The sequence below is a fragment of the Geotrypetes seraphini genome, chromosome 1 (genome assembly GCF_902459505.1).
Source record: "Geotrypetes seraphini chromosome 1, aGeoSer1.1, whole genome shotgun sequence".
Taxonomy (NCBI): Eukaryota; Metazoa; Chordata; class Amphibia; order Gymnophiona; family Dermophiidae; genus Geotrypetes; species Geotrypetes seraphini.
The window spans coordinates 126,087,940-126,109,160 of NC_047084.1; positions in this window are offsets into that span (position 1 = coordinate 126,087,940).

Below are 21,221 nucleotides of genomic sequence, written 5' to 3' on the forward strand. Positions count from 1 at the left end.
ACAGATGGATGATTAGCAGGGAGAAAGAAGGAGACCCTGGCATGAGCCTGGGACCAACAAGATTTGAATATTGACCAGACAACAAAAGGTAGAAAAAAAATTTGAAACGTGTATCCTGCTAGAGCTGGTGTTTGACCGCAAACGTGAGCTAGGATTTAACAGAGAGAGGAAAAGTCCTTTATCCCAGGACAAGCAGGCAGCATATTCTTGACTGATGGGTGACGGAGCCCCGGTACGGACAATTTTAGAGTGATTGCACTCTAAGAACTTGGAAAGTTCTAGTAGGCCGCACCGCGCACGCACGAGTGCCTTCCCGCCCGACAGAGGCGCGCGGTCCCCAGTTTCTTAGTTTCCGCGAAGCTAAGAAGTCGCATTTTTCAACGGCTGTTGAAATTTTTTCTTATACGCCTTCCTGCTCGCGAAACCTTTTTGGGAGTTTTTTCCCTTCTTTCTTTTCTTTTTCTTAAAAAAAAAAAAACCCGAGATTTTATTTCTTTATTTTTTTCTTCATTTCGGTTTTGCCCCGGCGGGGCCTACTGCCACCATCGAGGCCTCGGTCTTTGATTTGGCAGAAGCCGTTTTCACTTTCATGCCCCCCCAGCCAGGGTTTAAAAAGTGCCAGTGGTGTGCACGGCCTATATCCCTCACGGACCCGCACAACTGGTGCTTACAGTGCCTGGGTCCTGAGCATCAGGCTTCCACCTGCACCCACTGTGCCACATTAAAAAAACGTACATTAAAAAATCGCCAGATACAACAGCGATTACTCTTCGGTGCCGATATGTCCGATCCTGCGGCATCGACACCGGCATCGGCCCCATCACAGTCGGCACCCACTTCGTCGACACCGCGCGATACCGCGCCGGCATCGCAACATCCAGGTAAGCCGGCTAAGAAGCCTTCCCCGCTGGAGCGTCCTCCGGTCTCGATTGCAGCGAGCCCAGTCCTGCCGACCGTGAGGTGCCCGCGGAAGCGCTCCGCCCCTATCGAGGTGAGTCCCTCGACCTCGGGCTCCTCATCTTCAGGGCGTCGAGCAGCACCGCAGGTACCGCAAAAGAAAAAGGCGGTACCGGTGCCCTCTTTGGATGAGCGCATTGCAGCCGTCCTACAAACGCAGCTCAAGGAGCAGTTACAACAACTCCTTCCTGCTCTATTGGCACCGAACCTTCCGGTCCCGGTCTGAGCCGCCGGTACCGGCAGTGGAGCAACCTTTATTGTCTGCGTCCACTGTCTCGGTACCGGTTCACTCGGCCTCATCGATATCGATGCCAGTTCTTGCACCGGAACCGAGAGCCCAGCATCAGTCGGTGCAGACTTCGGCACCGCTGCAGTCGGTAACATCTCCCAGTACCGTATCTATGAGGTCGGGTAAGTCGGCACGCAAATCCCGACACCTAGAACCCTCTACTCCGTAGCTCCCATATTAGGGACCCTGATCTGTGGGGTGACTCCGAAGAGCCTTTTCTTTCTGAGGGTGAGTGTTCCTCGGATGAGGATGATCCTGCTGCTCCAGATCCATCCTCAAAACAGGATTCTACATCTTTCACTTCCTTCCTGAAAGAGATGTGTGAATCTCTTTCCATTCCTTTGGAGGCTGAGTCTAAAAAATCCAAGGCCTTCCTTGATGCCCTTGACTTCGATCAGCCTCCAAAGGAATTTTTGAAACTCCCTCTTCATGACATCCTGAGGGAAACTTTCTATAAAAACCTAGAGACTCCTTTGACCATCCCAGGAGCTCCCCGTAAATTAGATTCATTATATAAAGTAATCCCTATTCTTGGATTCGATAAGCCACAGCTTCCACATGAATCTCTGCTTGTGGAATCTACACTTAAGAAGTCCACGGGAGCCAGTGTATATGCTTCTGACCCTCCTGGCAGAGAGGGCAAAGCCATGGACAAATTCGGTAAGAGATTATACCAGAATGCAATGTTAGCTAATAGATCTGGTAATTATGCTTTTCACTTTTCTTTTTATCTCAAGCAGCTCCTTACCACCATGGCTTCCTTTGAAAGGTACCTTCCTCAGCGGAAACGACAGGCTTTCCACCACTGCTCGTCTTCTCTTTTCCAACTCCGTAAATTTATGGTAAGATCAATATATGACACGTTTGAGTTTACCACTAGAGCCACGGCCATGTCTGTGGCCATGCGCCGCCTTGCCTGGCTTAGAGTATCCAAGCTTGATGTCAACCATCAAGATCGGTTGGCTAATGCCCCATGCCTGGGGGATGAGCTCTTTGGGGAATCCATGGACTCGACCACCCAAAAGCTCTCCGCCCATGAGACTCGCTGGGACACTCTGCTCAAAACGAAAAAGAAAGCTCCACCGGCACGACCTTTCAGACAGCAGTCGGCCTATCAACGCCGTTATGTGGCTCGTCCATTGCCATCAGCTCCCCAGCAACCTAGGCGTCAACGTCAGCAACAACGACAGACTCCTAGGCAACAGCAACAGCAACCTGTGAAGCCACCTCCACAGCAAAAATCTACGCAGCCCTTTTGACTTGATTCTCCAGGGCATAGCCAGCATCCAAACATCTATCCACCTACCTCAACCTATAGGTGGCCGTCTCACTTTTTTCCTCAGCCGGTGGGAAGTTATCACTTCGGACCAATGGGTCCTCAACATCATCCGCCACGGCTACTCTCTCAACTTTCAGACCCTGCCTGCCCAAAGTCTACCAAGAGAGTCTGCTTCGAACACTCCTCAGTCTTCCCTCCTTCTCCAGGAGGTTCAATCCCTCCTCCTTTTGAACGCCATAGAGGAAGTTCCTCTAGATCAAAAGGGACAGGGATTCTACTCCCGTTACTTTTTAGTCCCCAAAAAAACAGGAGATCTCAGACCAATTCTAGATCTTCGCGATCTCAACAAATGCTTAGTCAAAGAAAAATTCAAGATGCTTTTTTTAGCCACTCTCTACCCTCTTCTCAATCAAGACGACTGGCTATGCTCCCTCGATCTCAAAGAGGCATACACTCACATACCGGTCAATCTGACCTCCAGACAGTACCTCCGTTTCATGATCAATCACTGTCATTACCAATACAAGGTGCTGCCCTTCGGCCTTGCCTCCTCTCCAAGAGTGTTCACCAAATGTCTGATTGTGGTGGCGGCCTTTTTACGCTCTCACCACCTTCAGGTCTTTCCTTACCTGGACGATTGGTTGATAAAGGCCAATTCATATCAGACAGTACTCCTGGCCACCAACCAGACCATCCTGTTTCTCCAACTTCTGGGGTTCGAGATCAATCTACCCAAATCTCATCTCATCCCCACTCAGAGACTTCAATTCATTGGAGCGGTGTTAGACACAGTCCTCATGAGAGCGTTCCTGCCGTCCAACCGTCTTCAAACTCTTCAGTCTCTATGTCAGCAGGTGCTTCTACAACGTTCCATCTCTGCCAAGCAAATGATGATACTCTTGGGTCACATGGCCTCCACAGTTCATGTCACACCCTTCGCACGTCTTCACCTGTGCACTCCTCAATGGACCCTAGCTACCCAGTGGTCCCAAGCGACGGATCCCTGCTCACGACACATATCTGTGACATCGTCTCTTCGTCAGTCTCTACAATGGTGGTTGATATCCTCAAATCTCTCCAGAGGTCTTCTGTTCCATCTACCTCCTCATCAACTTGTCATCACCACCGACGCCTCCCCTTATGCCTGGGGAGCTCATTTGAACGAATTCCAAACTCAAGGACTTTGGACAGCCCAGGAAATGAAGCATCACATCAATTTCCTGGAACTCAGAGCGATGTTTTATGACCTCAAGGCCTTCCAACATCTTCTCTTTCCTCAAGTCCTCCTGCTGTGCACAGACAATCAAGTTGCGATGTACTACATCAACAAGCAGGGGGGGACAGGCTCTCGCCTCTTGTGCCAGGAAGCCCAGAAGATTTGGGCTTGGGCCACAGATCACCAACTTTTTCTGAAAGCTATCTACATTCAGGGAGAACAGAATTCTTTAGCAGACAAGCTCAGCAGAATTCTTCACCCTCACGAGTGGACACTCGATCCTTTAACTCTACAGTCCATCTTCGCTCAGTGGGGCACTCCTCAGATAGACCTCTTTGCAGCTCCTCACAATCACCAGCTGCCCCTATTCTGCTCCAGACTCTACTCTCCTCACCGTCTGGCAGCGGATGCATTTCTCCTCGATTGGTCCAATCTGTTCCTGTACGCTTTCCCTCCTCTGCCTCTCATGTTGCGAACCTTGTTCAAGCTCAAGAGGGAAAGAGCCACCATGATTCTGATTGCTCCACGGTGGCCCAGGCAACATTGGTTCTCCCTTCTACTTCAACTCAGTGCCAGGGAGCCTTTTCTTCTTCCGCTGTTTCCTTCTCTGCTTACGCAACATCAGGAGACACTTCTGCATCCCAACTTTCTGTCTCTGCACCTGACAGCTTGGTTTCTCTCGGGCTGACTTCTCATAATACTTCTTTGTCTCAGCCCGTTCGTTCCATTCTGGATGCCTCCAGGAAACCGGCCACTCTGCAATGTTACCATCAGAAGTGGACACGATTTTCTTCCTGGTGTCTTCTTCATCAACATGATCCCACTTCCCTTGCTGTGGAGACTGTTGGATTATCTACTTTCTTTGTCTGACTCTGGCCTTAAGTCTACTTCCATCAGAGTCTACCTTAGTGCTATTGCTGCTTTTCATGAGCCAGTTCATGGAAAACTTCTCTCGGCTCATCCCTTGGTGTCCAGATTCATGCGGGGTCTTTTCAATGTGAAACCACCTCTTAAAGCCCCTCCTGTAATCTGGGATCTCAATGTGGTTCTTTCCGCCTTAATGAAGCCTCCATTTGAACCTTTGGCTACCACTCCTTTCAAGTTTCTCACTTGGAAAGTACTTTTCCTTATTGCTCTTACCTCTGCCAGGAGGGTCAGTGAGCTACATGCACTAGTTGCAGATCCACCTTTTACGGTCTTTCATCATGACAAGGTGGTTCTGCGTACACATCCAAAGTTTCTCCCGAAGGTTGTCTCTGAATTCCATCTCAACCAATCCATTGTTCTGCCTGTCTTCTTTCCGAAACCTCACTCTCATTCTGGAGAACAGGCTCTACATACTTTGGACTGTAAGAGGGCTCTAGCTTACTATTTAGAGCGTACTAAGCCCCACAGATCAGCTCCCCAACTCTTTCTGTCCTTTGATCCGAATAAATTGGGACGTCCTGTTTCTAAACGTACGTTGTCTAATTGGCTGGCAGCGTGCATTTCATTCTGTTATGCTCAGACCGGACTGACACTGGAAGGTTCTGTCACGGCCCATAGAGTTCGAGCTATGGCAGCATCTGTAGCTTTCCTCCGTTCCACTCCTATTGAGGAAATCTGCAAGGCTGCTACTTGGTCCTCAGTTCATACTTTTACATCTCACTATTGTCTGGATGCTTTCTCCAGACGGGATGGACACTTCAGCCAATCTGTTTTGCAAAATTTGTTTTCCTAATGGCCAACCTTCCCTCCATCCCTCTTTTTGTTAGCTTGGAGGTCACCCATCAGTCAAGAATATGCTGCCTGCTTGTCCTGGGATAAAGCACAGTTACTTACCGTAACAGGTGTTATCCAGGGACAGCAGGCAGATATTCTTGCGTCCCACTCTCCTCCCCGGGTTGGCTTATCCTAACTGGGGACCGCGCGCCTCTGTCGGGCGGGAAGGCACTCGCGCGTGCACGGTGCGGCCTACTGGAACTTTCCAAGTTCTTAGAGTGCAATCACTCTAAAATTGTCCGTACCGGGGCTCCGTCGGTGCCGTCACCCATCAGTCAAGAATATCTGCCTGCTGTCCCTGGATAACACCTGTTACGGTAAGTAACTGTGCTTTTTGTTTCTTTATTTTGTTTACACCACAGCGCCAGTATGGTTAGGAGAAGCCAAAGCGGGTGAAAAAGCTATAAAATAAACCTATCAGGATGTTTGAAAAAAACACCTAATTGGACAGGAAAATCGAATCGAATAGAAAAACCAATTCAGTAGGCTGAATCGAATGAAAAATTTTTTTCCTTAATCGGGCAGCACTATTCTGCACACATGGCTGCAGTTGTGTGTGTTCTGCTCTCTCCATTTTATTGTTTTCAATTCAATGTAGTTTTGTCCCCTTTGTGGACATTTTCATGTTTGAAGCAAATCTGGAGCTCTGCCTGCTTGAGAATTCACAGACTTCGGTCTATAGCTGACAGGCCGATCCCTTTTGGGTACCTGTTAGCTAGTCTGTATAGTTTTCCTTGGAGCTCAGGGCCATCCCTGAAGCAGTCTCACCTTCTGTTAAGCAGGGGTCGCGTGCAGACTTAGGCACACTTAGGGAGCTCATCGGTGTTCTGCACCATGCCGTCTACATTTTCACACCTCTGCCCATCCTGGTGCACATTTGGTGGTCCACTGGGATGGAGGCATAGTCGGACAGTGGAGTTTCCAAGTTTATTATTATATTTGATTAATCGCCTATTCCAAATTCTAAGCAATGTACAGCTAAAAATTACAAAGTTAGGGTAAACATACATAACTAATGAGGGTACTGAGGGGAAAGATTTTGGGGATGACACAAGTGGCAAGCAACAGACTATGAACAAACAAGGGAGTCAGATGAAGCGAGAGGGGGCCAGGATGAACATACTGGAAGGGGAAGTCAAAACGGGATTGGATGTTGAGAGAGAACAAGAGGAGGACAATAGGAACATGCCACAAGGGGAAGGCAATAGGAATCTACCACAAAGAAAGGCCAAAAGAGACAATACTCAGGAGTTGGCAGGCCAGGAAGGGGACAAAATGAAGAATGAAATGCAAGATGAAATAGAAAGGAAGAGAAAATGCCAGGACTTGAACTGCATGTATACAAATGCAAGGAGCCTAAAGAACAAAATGGGGGAACTAGAGGTCATGGCCAATAATGAGAAACTAGACATCATAGGGATCACGGAAACATGGTGGAACGAGGAAAACAAATGGGACATAGTACTGCCAGGATACAAACTCTACCGAAAAGACAGGACTTACCAGAAGGGGGGAGGAATAGCACTATACATAAGGGATACAATTCACTCAACCACTGTGGACACAGCAGAGACAAATGCCCAACTGGAGGCATTGTGGATCAAAGTACCAGGAAGCAACGGAGCCGAGATAAAGATGGGACTGTTCTACCGTCCACCTGGGCAAACTGAAGCTGAAGATACAGAAATGGTAGCCGAGCTGAGAAGGGAATGCAAGAACCCAAACACCATAGTTATGGGAGATTTCAACTATCCTGGGATAGACTGGTGTCTCGGAAACTCAAAATGTGCAAGGGAAACGGAGTTCCTGGAAGCAGTACAGGACTGCTTCATGGAACAACTAGTCGAGGCACCAACGAGAGGATCAGCGACTCTGGATCTGATCCTCAATGGGCTGAAAGGCCCCGCGAAGGATGTGGAGATCATGGGACCACTAGGAACCAGTGACCACAACATGATTCAGTTCAAAGTGCAAGTAGGACTACCTATGGGAAAGAGAACCAAGGCAACAACATTTAACTTCAAGAAAGGGAACTATGATGCCATGAGACAAATGGTGAGAAAAAAGCTCAGAAACAGCTCCAAGGAAACGCGGACTGTGGAGCAAGCCTGGTCCCTATTCAAGGACACAGTAAACAAGGCACAAAACCTATATATACCAAGAGTTAGGAAAGGTTCCAAGAAAAATCAGACAAAGGACCCTGCATGGATAACCAGTGAAGTAAAGAAAGTGATAGGAGACAAGAAAAAATCATTTCGGAAGTGGAAAAAGGACAAAACTGAAGGAAACTGGAGAGAGCACAGGAAGCAACAAAAAGAATGTCACCGAGTAGTCAGGAAAGCCAAGAAAGAGTATGAGGAGAGACTAGCCAAGGAAGCAAAAAATTTCAAACCATTTTTCCGGTATGTGAAAGGGAAACAGCCAGCGAGGGAGGAGGTGGGGCCCCTGGACGAGGGTGACCGGAAGGGAGTGGTGAAAGAGGAAAAAGAGGTGGCTGGTAGGCTAAACAAGTTCTTCTCGTCGGTCTTTACAATAGAGGACACATCCAATGTGCCAGAACCGGAAAAAATCTTCAGGGGAGATCAGGAGGGGAAACTATCATGCATGGAGGTAAGCCTCGAAGACGTTCTCAGGCAGATAGATAGATTAAGAACGGACAAAGCTCCGGGCCCAGACGGGATCCACCCGAGAATACTAAAAGAGCTTAGAGACGAAACAGCAGAATTACTGCAGCATATTTGCAACCTGTCCTTGAGAACAGGGGTAATCCCGGAGGACTGGAGGATAGCGAATGTTACACCGATCTTCAAAAAAGGATCGAGAGGCGACCCGGGAAACTACAGACCGGTGAGTTTAACCTCTGTTCCGGGGAAGATGGTCGAATCAATGATCAGGGAAGGTATCAACGAGCATATAGAAAAAAATAATCTGATGAGATCGAGTCAGCATGGTTTCTGTAAAGGCCGATCATGCCAGACAAATCTACTGCATTTCTTTGAGGGGATAAGTAAGCAATTGGACCAAGGTGACCCAGTAGACATTATATATCTGGATTTCCAAAAAGCCTTTGACAAGGTGCCCCATGAACGCTTACTGAAGAAGCTGTGGAGTCACGGGGTGGAAGGAAACGTGTACAGATGGATCAAAAATTGGCTGGCGGACAGGAAACAGAGGGTAGGAGTAAAGGGGCACTACTCTGACTGGATAGGGGTTACAAGTGGTGTTCCACAGGGGTCAGTGCTGGGACCGTTGCTGTTCAATATATTTATTAATGACCTAGAAACGGGGACAAAGTGCGAAGTTATCAAATTCGCGGATGACACAAAACTCTCCAGCAGGGCCGGAACTGTTGAAGAATGCAAAGAACTGCAGAGCGACCTGAACAAAATGAGTGAGTGGGCAAAAAAATGGCAGATGAGCTTCAATGTGGAGAAATGTAAGGTCTTGCACATAGGGAAGGGGAACTACATGTACAGCTATACGATGGGAGGGAGGGTACTCGGGGAAGGAAGTCAAGAAAAAGATCTGGGGGTATTGGTGGATAACACAATGAAGCAGGCGGCACAATGTGCAGCGGCCTCAAAAAAAGCGAACAGAATGCTGGGCATTATCAAAAAAGGTATCACTACCAGAACAAAAGAAGTTATCCTGCCACTGTATCGAGCAATGGTGCGCCCACATCTGGAATACTGCGTCCAATACTGGTCACCATACCTCAAGAAGGACATGGCAATACTCGAGAGGGTTCAGAGGAGGGCAACGAGGATGATAAAGGGTATGGAGAACCTTTCATATGCCGAACGGTTAGACAGGCTGGGGCTCTTTACCCTGGAGAAGCGGAGACTGAGAGGGGACATGATAGAAACTTATAAAATCATGAAAGGCATAGAGAAGGTGGAGAGGGACAGATTCTTTAGACTAGCAGGGACAACTAAAACAAGAGGTCATTCAGAAAAACTGAGAGGAGACAGATTCATAACGAATGCAAGGAAGTTCTTCTTCACTCAGAGGGTGGTGGACACCTGGAACGCGCTTCCCGGAGAGGTGATAGGACAGAGTACAATTCTGGGGTTCAAAAAGGGACTGGATGACTTCCTGGAAGCGAAAGGGATAACAGGGTACAAATAGAGATTTACCTTACAGGACATTGAGTGAACAGGGTATGGGTATTTTAAGTTAGGTAGGGAACACTTTCAGGTCATGGACCTGGGGGGCCGCCGCGGGAGCGGACTGCCGGGCACGATGGACCCCTGGTCTGACCCGGCAGAGGCAACGCTTATGTTCTTATGTTCTTATGTTCTTAATAAAAATTAATATTAAACATGTTAAAATATCGTAAAAGTACATAACATAAAATAACATTGGGAAAAGGGGAAGAAATTTAATATAAAATGTAAAAATGATCAGCTTTGTGAGAGCATTCCCAGCATTGTGGTAGTGAATTCTTATACAGCTAATGAGTAAGAGCTGTGAGCAGGTAGATTCCAGTGTATCAGGTCACAGTGAGTAGAAGGAGCTGACAGCTTGTGAGAGACGTCGGGGAAAGTTTAAAAAGTGGGGTTTTCTAAGTTTCTGCATGTTCCCCTGTCTTCTCCCTTCTGAAAAATCCTAAAATTACAATTTTTGGACTTTGTGAAGTGTGAGAAATATTGCGTTTTTGGTTCAAATTTGGTGCCGGTGGCCATCTTGGATTTTTAGCAATCTTTTTTTCCTTCTTCAAAACTGTGATTTTTTTGCCTGGAAAACTGCTGGGATAGAGTCCTTGAATTCATGCCAGGATTGTGCAAATTTAGCACTTTTAGAGCATCCTTGCACCGTGTACCGTGTGGTGCAGCTGGGGTGGGGGTGGGGGCTGTAGCGACCGGCTTAGCTTTATCCACACAGAAGCAGGTAATCAGACACTCAGCCAGCCCAGTGGGATGACCTCCATTACTTTTGGAGCTCGGCACGACTGGTTCTTCGGTCAGCCTGGCTGTGGACTCTCCACAGTCTAAGACATATGAATTTAAGTCATCTAAGGGCGACTCCTTGCCCCAGGATCCAGATTCCTTTTCTAAAAACATGAGGTTTTGTACTCGGTGTTAAAAAAGAAAAAAGCATGTTCTTTTCCTGAGCAGTCTTCTTTCCCTCCCAGGACATTTTTGGGTGGTGTGCCTTCAGGCATGTCTTTGTCTCTGCCTGATCCTGCTGTTGATCTGCCTGCTCCTGATTTGGGGGATCTGGCTGCTGATCCTGACTTCTCTCATTCAGTGCAGCCCTTCCTGGATCAGGGGATCCAGTCTTGTGTGCTGGATCTGAAGATCCTTTGGGGGCTCCAGATCCTGATGATGATCCTGCCGTCCTGCGTTTAATCAAGTTTGTGGCTCTGCCTGTTCTTACTACTGCATCTTTGTAGGACTTGAGCTTAGCCACTCTATGTTCTCTCTGGCAAACTTCAGTCTAGCCTTGATGTTTCTCTTAGAGAGCAAATGTTTCCTCCTTGCACACCTCCCATGCAAGTTAAATTTATGCACTCTCTGATTGTAGAGGCATGCACTTTCACATCAACAGTAGCAAGAGCCTGCTGTAGGTCCCGTGGACATTTTAGAATTTTTGGAGACTTCTTTTACCATCTTGCAGTCTGCTCTGGGGATCAACTTGCTTGGGCATATTGGCAATTTGGAAAGTCCTCCACTTGTACACTATTTTCTGGACAGAGGAATAGCTAATGTCAAATTATTTTTTTAAATCCCTTATCAGACTTAGTTAAAGGAGCCCTTAGTTTTCCTGAAGTCTGGAACCCTCACTGTTGAATGAACCCTCTCCATGCATGCCTCAATATTGAACTACACGATGCCAGATGATCACCCAGTATAACATCAGAATCATTCTTTCCATTCGTAAGTAACTAGTCCAGTATGGACCCTCTTGTGTGGGTTTCCACACAAGAGTTGCCAGTTGCCATGACAGGTTTTCCTCTTATTGACTAATCACTGCAGTAGTACTGGTCCTAGCAGTTGCACAGTTAATGTAAGTCAGGATGTTGTAGTCCCATGGAGTTTGACATTGTAACCTTAATCTTTTTCAGTTTGGTAGCTTTCCAAATGAAGAAGAAACATTTCCATGCCAGCAAGAGCATTCTGAGGAAAAAAAAAGATTTCAAATAATATCTGAGGAACCCTGGAAAACTCCTTCCCAGTTAATATTTCAGTTTACTGGATTCACGTATTGTATGCAAGTTTCAAGTTTCATATGTTTATATAATTTTCCTACAACCACTCAGTAGAAGAGGAAAAGGAGCTCTGTAGTATTTTTGGATAGAGCCATCAATTTAATTCTCTCTTGGGGTTGCTGTAGCCTCATATTTAACATATCTAAACAAAACAGCAATTAAACTGTGTATTTTAGATTCAACTAAGATTACTAGAAGTCCTAAAACAAGAGTTATATTTGTATCTTCATTTTCTGAGCTCCCACTTCTCCCTGATTATCCATATCATAGCTTACTAGTTTACCAGCCAAAGAAACAGCAAGCCTGATTGATTAGGGTTTGATGAGATACAAAGCCTATTTATAACATAACCAAAAATTGTGATATAAGAACCACAAGACCCATCTAGTCTGCCCATTACAGATAAAATAAATATACTGAGGTGCTGTACTTCTGTTTTTATACTGTAGATGGAAGATTATTTTTTGAGCTTTACTTCCCCCCCCCCGCCCCCTTTTACAAAACCGTGATGGCATTTTTTAGCGCTTAGTTTTAGGTGGTCTAGAAATATTAGAAATAAATAAATAAAAAGGGGAGGGGTTAATTGGTTAGTCAATTTTTGGAGTGTGACATAAAGTCTGGGCACCTTATTTGTACAATTTCATGGCTGAGTAAGAACATGCTAAACTGAACTGAAATGAGTGTTGATATTTACACTTTCTATTTGCAGCATTGGAGCTGTTCCATTGTGAATGTAGTGCTTTTTAGTCCCTAAAACATTCAAAATTCACCGGACCAGACTAGGGTCCACTTCACAGCTAATATTTGAGTCATTTTTAAAGATACGTTTTGCGTTTTCACTATTTGTTTGACATTGATATTTGTTTATATAAAATATATTAAGGAGGTTTTAATGCCTATGATAGATAGATATCTATACCAAAGGGTCTTTGTATTCGTATATTCTGACGCTTTTCCTCCTTCAATTCACAACAGAATAGTGGTATTATCCCAGGACAAGCAGGCAGCATATTCTTGACTGATGGGTGACAGCACCGACGGAGCCCCGGTACGGACAATTTTAGAGTGATTGCACTCTAAGAACTTTAGAAAGTTCTAGCTAGGCCGCACCGCGCGTGCGCGAGTGCCTTCCCGCCCGACAGAGGCGCGCGGTCCCCAGTTTTCTTAATTCCGCGGAGCTAAGAAGACGCGTGTTTCCAACGGCTGTTGGAAGTTTTTTTTCTATTTCACTTGCCTTCCCGCTCGCGCGTATTTTTCTCTTCATATTTTATTTCTTTCCTTCTTATTTACCTTTTGTGTAAAAAAAAAAAAAAAAACTTTTTATTTTTCATTTTTTTGTCGAATCTGACCCGGCGGGGCCTGTTGGCACCATCGAAGCCTCGGGCTTCGATTTTGCTACAGCGGTATTTCCCTTCATGCCCCCGTCACCGGGTTTCAAAAAGTGTCAGCGGTGTGCACGCCCTATCTCCCTCTCCGACCCACACAAGTGGTGCCTCCAGTGTCTGGGTCCGGACCATAGGGCTGAAACCTGCACCCGCTGTAGTTCTTTACAAAAAAGAACTTTAAAAAATCGACAAATTCAGCAGCGGATCCTTTTCGGTACCGCTATGGAAGTTGCACCGGTATCGACGTCGACGACTTCCTCCAAATCGACTCCGACTACCTCGGCACCGCCAGATCCATCGTCGGTGTCGACTCCTGTAGGTAAGCCGGCTAAGAAGCCTTCCCCTACTGTTCTAGGCCCGCCAGTCGAGCATGCAGTGAGCCAAGTCCTGCAGACTGAGCGCCGGCCCCGAAAACGCTCCGCTCCCATTGAAGTCTCTGCCTCGTCATCGGCATCGACTTCACCCGAGCGTCGAGCGGCACCGAAGGTACCGAGCAAGAAAAAACCGGTACCGGTGCCATCGGGACCAACGTTGGATGAGCGCATTGCCTCTATCCTCCAGGTCCAGCTTAAGCAGCAACTCCAACAGTTGCTCCCGGCTCTATTGTCTCCGAACCTTCCAGTGTCGGTACCGACTGAGCCTTCGGTGCCGTCTGTCGAACAGCCTCTTTTATTGTCATCGACTGTTTCGGCACCGCAAAAATCTTTGTCCATGCCTGTTCTGTCAGCAGAACCAAAACGGCGTGCTACTCCTACGGTGTCGGAACCGGTACAGTTCTCTGAACCCCGTACCGTACTACATTCTCCAGGTACCGTCTCCACTCGGTCTGGTAAATCGGTACGCAAGACTAAACATACTGATACATCGACTCCACTTTCCCAGGGCCGTTTACAATCGGTACGGGACCCTGACTTGTGGGACGATTCAGATGAGCCCCTCGGTACCGAGGAGGATTACACATCTGATGAGGAGGAACCATCGGTGCAGGATACTACTGCTAAGCCAGAGCACTCCTCCTTCACTAAATTTTTAAAGGAGATGTCAGACACTCTGTCTATTCCTTTAGAGTCTGACTCTAAAAAATCCAAGGCATTTTTGGATGCCTTGGATTTTGACCAACCTCCTAAAGAGTTTTTAAAGTTACCCCTCCATGACATCTTGAGGGAAACTTTTTATAAAAATCTTGAAACTCCTTTGACAATCCCAGGAGCCCCAAGAAAACTGGAATCTCTGTATAAAGTGATTCCAATACCTGGATTTGACAAACACCAACTTCCCCATGAATCTCTGTTGGTAGAGTCAACCCTAAAGAAATCTGCGGGCGCCAGTATGTATGCCTCTGTCCCTCCTGGTAGGGAAGGAAAGGCCATGGACAAATTTGGAAAGCGTCTTTACCAAAATGCCATGCTGGCCAACCGCTCAGGTAATTACGCATTCCACTTTTCATTTTACCTGAAGCATCTCGTTCAACAGGTAACCTCTTTTCAAAAGTATATTCCGGACCGTAAACTTCCTGCTTTTCAGCAATGTACCTCTAGTCTTTTGCAACTCAGGAAGTTTATGGTCCGTTCTATTTATGATACTTTTGAACTGACGTCTCGTGCTACTGCTATCTCTGTAGCAATGAGAAGATTAGCATGGCTGCGGGCCTCAGAACTGGACGTAAACCATCAGGACCGGCTTGCCAATGCGCCTTGCCTAGGGGATGAGCTGTTTGGGGAGTCCATGGATACCACCACGCAAAAGCTCTCCGCTCATGAAACTAGGTGGGACACCTTGTTGAAAAACAAGAAGAAACCTCCTCCTCCTCGTCCATTCAGGCAACAATCTTCATATCAAAGGAGGTTTTCTGCTCGACCGGCTCAACCTCATCCTCCTCAACCTCGCAGACAGCGTCAGCAGCAGCAACAGGCTCGTCAACAACAGCAGCCCACTGTCAAACCGGCTACTCAACCTAAGTCGACACAGCCCTTTTGACTCCTTTCTCCAGGACATTGCCAGTCTTCCTCCCTCATGTCCTCTACCTCAGCCCATAGGAGGTCGACTAAACATTTTTCTATCTCGCTGGGCAGCAATCACCTCCGACCAGTGGGTACTTGCTATCATCGCCCACGGCTACTCCCTAAATTTTCAGACTCCTCCACCTGTAAGTCTGCCAAAAGAGTCTGCTTCCAACAAGGCTCAGTCCCTCCTCCTCGCTCAGGAGGTTCAATCCCTCCTTCTTCTCAATGCCATCGAACCAGTTCCTCTGGACCAGCAAGGCCTGGGATTTTATTCCCGGTACTTTCTTGTACCCAAAAAGACCGGAGATCTCAGACCAATATTAGATCTCAGGGATCTCAACAAATGTCTGGTCAAGGAGAAGTTCAAGATGTTATCTCTTGCCACCCTATATCCTCTTCTTTCTCAGGAAGACTGGCTATGTTCCCTCGATCTCAAGGAGGCGTATACTCACATTCCAATTCATCTGATGTCCAGACAATATCTTCGCTTTCTTGTCAATCAACATCATTACCAATACAAGGTGCTACCCTTCGGCCTAGCCTCCTCGCCCAGGGTATTCACCAAATGTCTGATTGTGGTCGCAGCTTATCTCCGCTCCCACAACTTTCAAGTCTTTCCTTACCTGGACGACTGGCTCATCAAGGCTCCTTCTCCTCAGTCCGTTCACAAAGCCACCGATCAGACCATTTACTTCCTTCGACTGTTGGGATTCGAAATCAATCTACCCAAGTCGCACCTCATTCCAACTCAGCGACTTCAATTCATTGGAGCCATTCTGGATACTGTTCAGATGAGGGCTTTTCTTCCTCCAAACCGCCTTCACACCATCCTTCATCTCTGTCAGCAGGTGTTCCAGCAACCTTCCATCTCTGCGAATCACATGATGGTGCTCTTGGGACACATGGCCTCCACAGTACATGTCACTCCCTTCGCACGTCTCCACCTGCGTACTCCTCAATGGACCCTGGCGACTCAGTGGTCACAAGCGACGGATCCTTGTTCACAACACATATCTGTGACCTCGTCTCTTCGACAGTCGCTTCTTTGGTGGTTGAAATCATCAAATCTATCCAGAGGTCTACTGTTCCATCTACCTCCTCATCAACTGGTCATCACCACGGATTCCTCCCCCTATGCATGGGGAGCTCACTTGAACGAGTTCCAAACTCAGGGGTTTTGGACCACCCAGGAAAAGAAACACCACATCAATTTCCTGGAACTCAGAGCGATGTTTTACGCCCTCAAAGCTTTCCAACATCTCCTTTTTCCTCAGGTTCTTCTCATTTGCACAGACAACCAAGTTGCAATGTACTACATCAACAAACAGGGAGGGACGGGATCCCGTCCCTTATGTCAGGAAGCTCAAAGGATTTGGACCTGGGCGACTGCTCGTCACCTATTCCTGAAGGCAGTCTACATCCAGGGGGAACAGAATTGCTTAGCAGACAATCTCAGCAGAATCCTTCAACCTCACGAATGGACTCTCGACCCCTCGACTCTCCAGTTCATTTTCTCTCAATGGGGCACTCCTCAAGTGGATCTTTTTGCAGCTCCCCACAACCATCAACTGCCCCTGTTTTGCTCCAGACTTTACTCTCCTCACCGTCTGGAACCCGATGCATTTCTCCTAGATTGGACCAATCTCTTCCTTTATGCATTCCCTCCTCTTCCGCTCATGCTGCGCACCTTATTCAAGCTCAAGAGGGAACAAGCCACCATGATTCTCATCGCTCCACGGTGGCCCAGACAGCATTGGTTTTCCCTTCTACTTCAACTCAGTTCCAGGGAACCCATACCTCTTCCTCTGTTTCCTTCACTGCTTACACAGCATCAACAAACACTGCTTCATCCCAACTTACAGTCTCTGCACCTGACAGCTTGGTATCTCTCGGGCTGACTCCAGCTCATGCTCTCCTTTCTCAGCCTGTCTGTTCTATTATTGATGCCTCCAGGAAACCGTCTACTCTTCAATGTTACCAACAAAAGTGGTCTTGATTTTCTTCCTGGTGCCTGTTACATCACCATAATCCCATTTCTACAGCAGTGGGACTGGTGTTGGACTATTTATTGTCCTTATCTGATTCTGGTCTTAAATCCTCTTCGATAAGGGTCCATCTTAGTGCTATTACAGCTTTTCATGAGCCGATTCATGGAAAACCCCTCTCAGCTCATCCCTTAGTTTCAAGGTTCATGAAGGGCCTTTTCAATGTGAAACCACCTCTTAAGGCTCCTCCTGTTGTTTGGGATCTTAATGTGGTTCTTTCTGCGTTAATGAAGCCTCCTTTCGAGCCATTGGCCACAACGCATTTCAAATTTCTAACTTGGAAAGTGGTCTTTTTAATAGCTCTCACTTCTGCCAGGAGGGTTAGTGAGCTCCATGCACTGGTGGCGGATCCACCTTTCACTGTTTTTCACCATGATAAGGTTGTTCTCCGTACACATCCAAAGTTCCTTCCTAAGGTTGTGTCTGAATTTCATCTTAACCAATCCATTGTTCTACCTGTTTTTTTTCCAAAGCCTCATTCTAATCCAGGTGAACAGGCTTTGCATACCTTGGATTGTAAACGTGCTCTGGCTTACTATCTTGATCGCACCAAACCTCACAGATCATCTCCTCAACTGTTTTTGTCCTTTGATCCTAACAAGTTGGGTCATCCTGTATCTAAACGCACTCTATCCAATTGGCTTGCTGCTTGCGTTTCATTCTGTTATGCTCAGTCGGGCCTGACTCTGGAAGGTTCTGTCACGGGCCACAAGATTAGAGCTATGGCAGCGTCTGTAGCTTTCCTCCGTTCCACTCCTATTGAGGAAATCTGCAAGGCTGCCACTTGGTCCTCAGTTCATACTTTTACATCTCATTATTGTCTGGATGCTTTCTCCAGACGGGATGGACACTTCGGCCAATCTGTATTACAAAATTTGTTTTCCTAATGGCCAACCTTCCCTCCATCCCTCTTTTTGTTAGCTTGGAGGTCACCCATCAGTCAAGAATATGCTGCCTGCTTGTCCTGGGATAAAGCACAGTTACTTACCGTAACAGGTGTTATCCAGGGACAGCAGGCAGATATTCTTGCGTCCCTCCCTCCTCCCCGGGTTGGCTTCTTAGCTGGCTTATCCTAACTGGGGACCGCGCGCCTCTGTCGGGCGGGAAGGCACTCGCGCACGTGCGGTGCGGCCTAGCTAGAACTTTCTAAAGTTCTTAGAGTGCAATCACTCTAAAATTGTCCGTACCGGGGCTCCGTCGGTGCCGTCACCCATCAGTCAAGAATATCTGCCTGCTGTCCCTGGATAACACCTGTTACGGTAAGTAACTGTGCTTTTCCAGCGCAATAGGTGAGGCATTCTAGAATAGATGGATGGGTAGTATCTGGGCCTCTGCTGTACTTCACTGTGCTCTCTAGTGCCACCTATAGGGTTTTTTTTTTTCCTTCTGCATGCGTGCCAGCAGGAGTATGTTGTTCTGTTCTCTCTTCTTTATTATTTTATTTGGTGTTTTTAGTTCTTTTTTCAAGATTTTTGTGCTTGGGGCATTTCTTCAGCTTTGCCTGCCTTAAGAACACTCCTAGTGGGTACTGATACTGGCCTCACTTGTGTATGCTGGACAGTACAGACATTTTTAACATATATTTTCTCACAGCCTAAACCAGCTTTCTTTTTCAAGCTAACCAGATGGAATAGCCTGTACCTTGCTGTCTGTGAACATATGTATCCTTTGAAATGCTAACCCAGCTGGCCTTTGCTGCAGAGTTCTTGTCTCCATTCCCTGCTGGGAGGATACTTCTCCAAGGTTCTGTGGCCATTGTTCATTTGTGCTGAGCCGTTATCAGTGCTGTATGACATATGCAAGGCACCCTGAAAAGCCATAAAACATTTATAACAAGCAACAACCCCTGCAGGATGAAGGGGGAGGAGAGATGTAGGGGCCTGGTACCAAGACAGAAGCTATGGGAAACGGGCACAGCTGGGGTGCTGGAAGGTTACCCTTGCCAACTTTCTGCATAAGAATATGTACAAGGTCGCCATCCTGAAGATGTACAGCGTTGTGAAACCACAAATAAGCATCTGCAAGGTGATAAGGATCTCAGAGCTGGAGGAAGAAAGTTCACGAAGAATTCTCTGTTTCTGCTCGGGCCCCCTTCCTGGGGGGGGGGGGGGGTGGAAGTGAGAGAGGCATGGACTGGGGGGAGGAATAGTTAGGTATACATTTTTGTACAGCTACCCACGCTATCATTTTCATAGACGGTGTTTCTTTTGACATTTCAATGCGTTATTTGAGCAAGTGAATCAGTACATTTTACCTATTACGTTTGAACAGCAAGACTCCTCCTGAGGCAGGCCTTTTATGACTGAAACATGATTGTGTCAAGTCTGTTACAATTAAATAGGATTGAGCACCACCTGGTCTCTTTCGTTGTTGTTTCTTGGCTGTGGGAGCTACATTTTTTCTTAAATTCCCATGCAAATGTCTGATAACTTATGGGAATAATAAATATATTTTTGTTAATCCATCTCAGTTGGAAATCTTTCTTCAAGTTAAATCTAGATCTGATAATTTTCCTGAAACTCATACAGAGGTTGATATTAAGTGATATTAATTAGATATTGCCTATTTGTTGAAAGATAATTTTATTTTCTTTGTACGTATGTGATCCCTTCTATGAGATACATAGCCCAAATAATGTGTACTTCAATAGAATAATTTCTTTTATTTGTAATATTTTCTTTGATATTTAGTGAAGTTGCCTGAAGTTGTTATTGGTTGTAATAAATATATAAATAAATAAAAAATTAGACACCCCCCCCCCCACACACACCTCATTTCATATCTCTGGTTTGTGAGATGTAGTGATAACCTTTGGGGCAAATTTGTGATGGAGAGATGGCATCTTCTTCTAGCAGCCAGGTTTCGGTCAGTCCGAGGCAGTCAAGTTTCCGATTGAGGTTTAGTCAGTGAGCAGGAATCAGAAAGAAGATTCCTCTTGTTCTGCCCAATTGGGGCCAACTCTGTCAGTGGGTATGATATTCAAACTAAACTAAACCTTAGGCTTATATACTGCATCTTCTCTATAACAGTAGAGCTCTGCACTGTTTACAAGAAATTAGAAAGGAGAACAGAACAAAAATCTTATACACAAATACAAGATGTCTGGTGCAGTACTCAGAGAGACCCCCCAGGAAAGAGACTTGGGAGTACTGGTCGACAAGTTGATGAAGCTGTCCACGCAATGTGTGGCGGCAGCGAAATGGGCTAACAGAATGCTAGGAATGATTAAGAAGGGGATCACGAACAGATCGGAGAAGGTTATCATACCGCTGTACCGGGCCATGGTACGCCCCCACCTGGAATACTGCGTCCTGCACTGGTTGCCATATATGAAGAAGGACACAGTACTACTCGAAAAGGTCCAGAGAAGAGCGACTAAAATGGTTAAGTGAGAGATTAGAGAAACTGGGCCTCTTCTCCGAGAGGGGACATGATCAAAACATTCAAGATAATGAAGGGAATAGACTTAGTAGATAAAGACAGGTTGTTTACCCTCTCCAAGGTAGGGAGAACGAGAGGGCACTCTCTCTAAAGTTAAAAGGGGATAGATTCCGTACAAATGTAAGGAAGTTCTTCTTCAGCCAGAGAGTGGTGGAAAACTGGAACGCTCTTCCGGAGGCTGTTATAGGGGAAAACACCTTCCAGGGATTCAAGACAAAGTTAGACAAGTTCCTGCTGAACCAGAATGTGTGCAGGTAAGGCTAGTCCAAGTTAGGGCACCGGTCTTTGACCTAAGAGCCGCCGTGGGAGCGGAATGCTGGGCACAATGGACCACTGGTCTGACCCAGCAGCGGCAATTCTTATATTCTTATGGAATAGTATGGAGAGGAGCGGAATTTACAACTTTGAAAATAGCCAAGTTTTCAGATGTATAAGAACATAAGCAATGCCTCTGCTGGGTCAGACCTGAGGTCCATCGTGCCCAGCAGTCCGCTCACGCAGCGGCCCAACAGGTCCAGGACCTGTGCAGCAATCCTCTATCTATACCCCTCTATCCCTTTTTCCAGCAGGAAATTGTCCAATCCTTTCTTGAACCCCAGTACCGTACTCTGCCCTATTACGCCCTCTGGAAGCG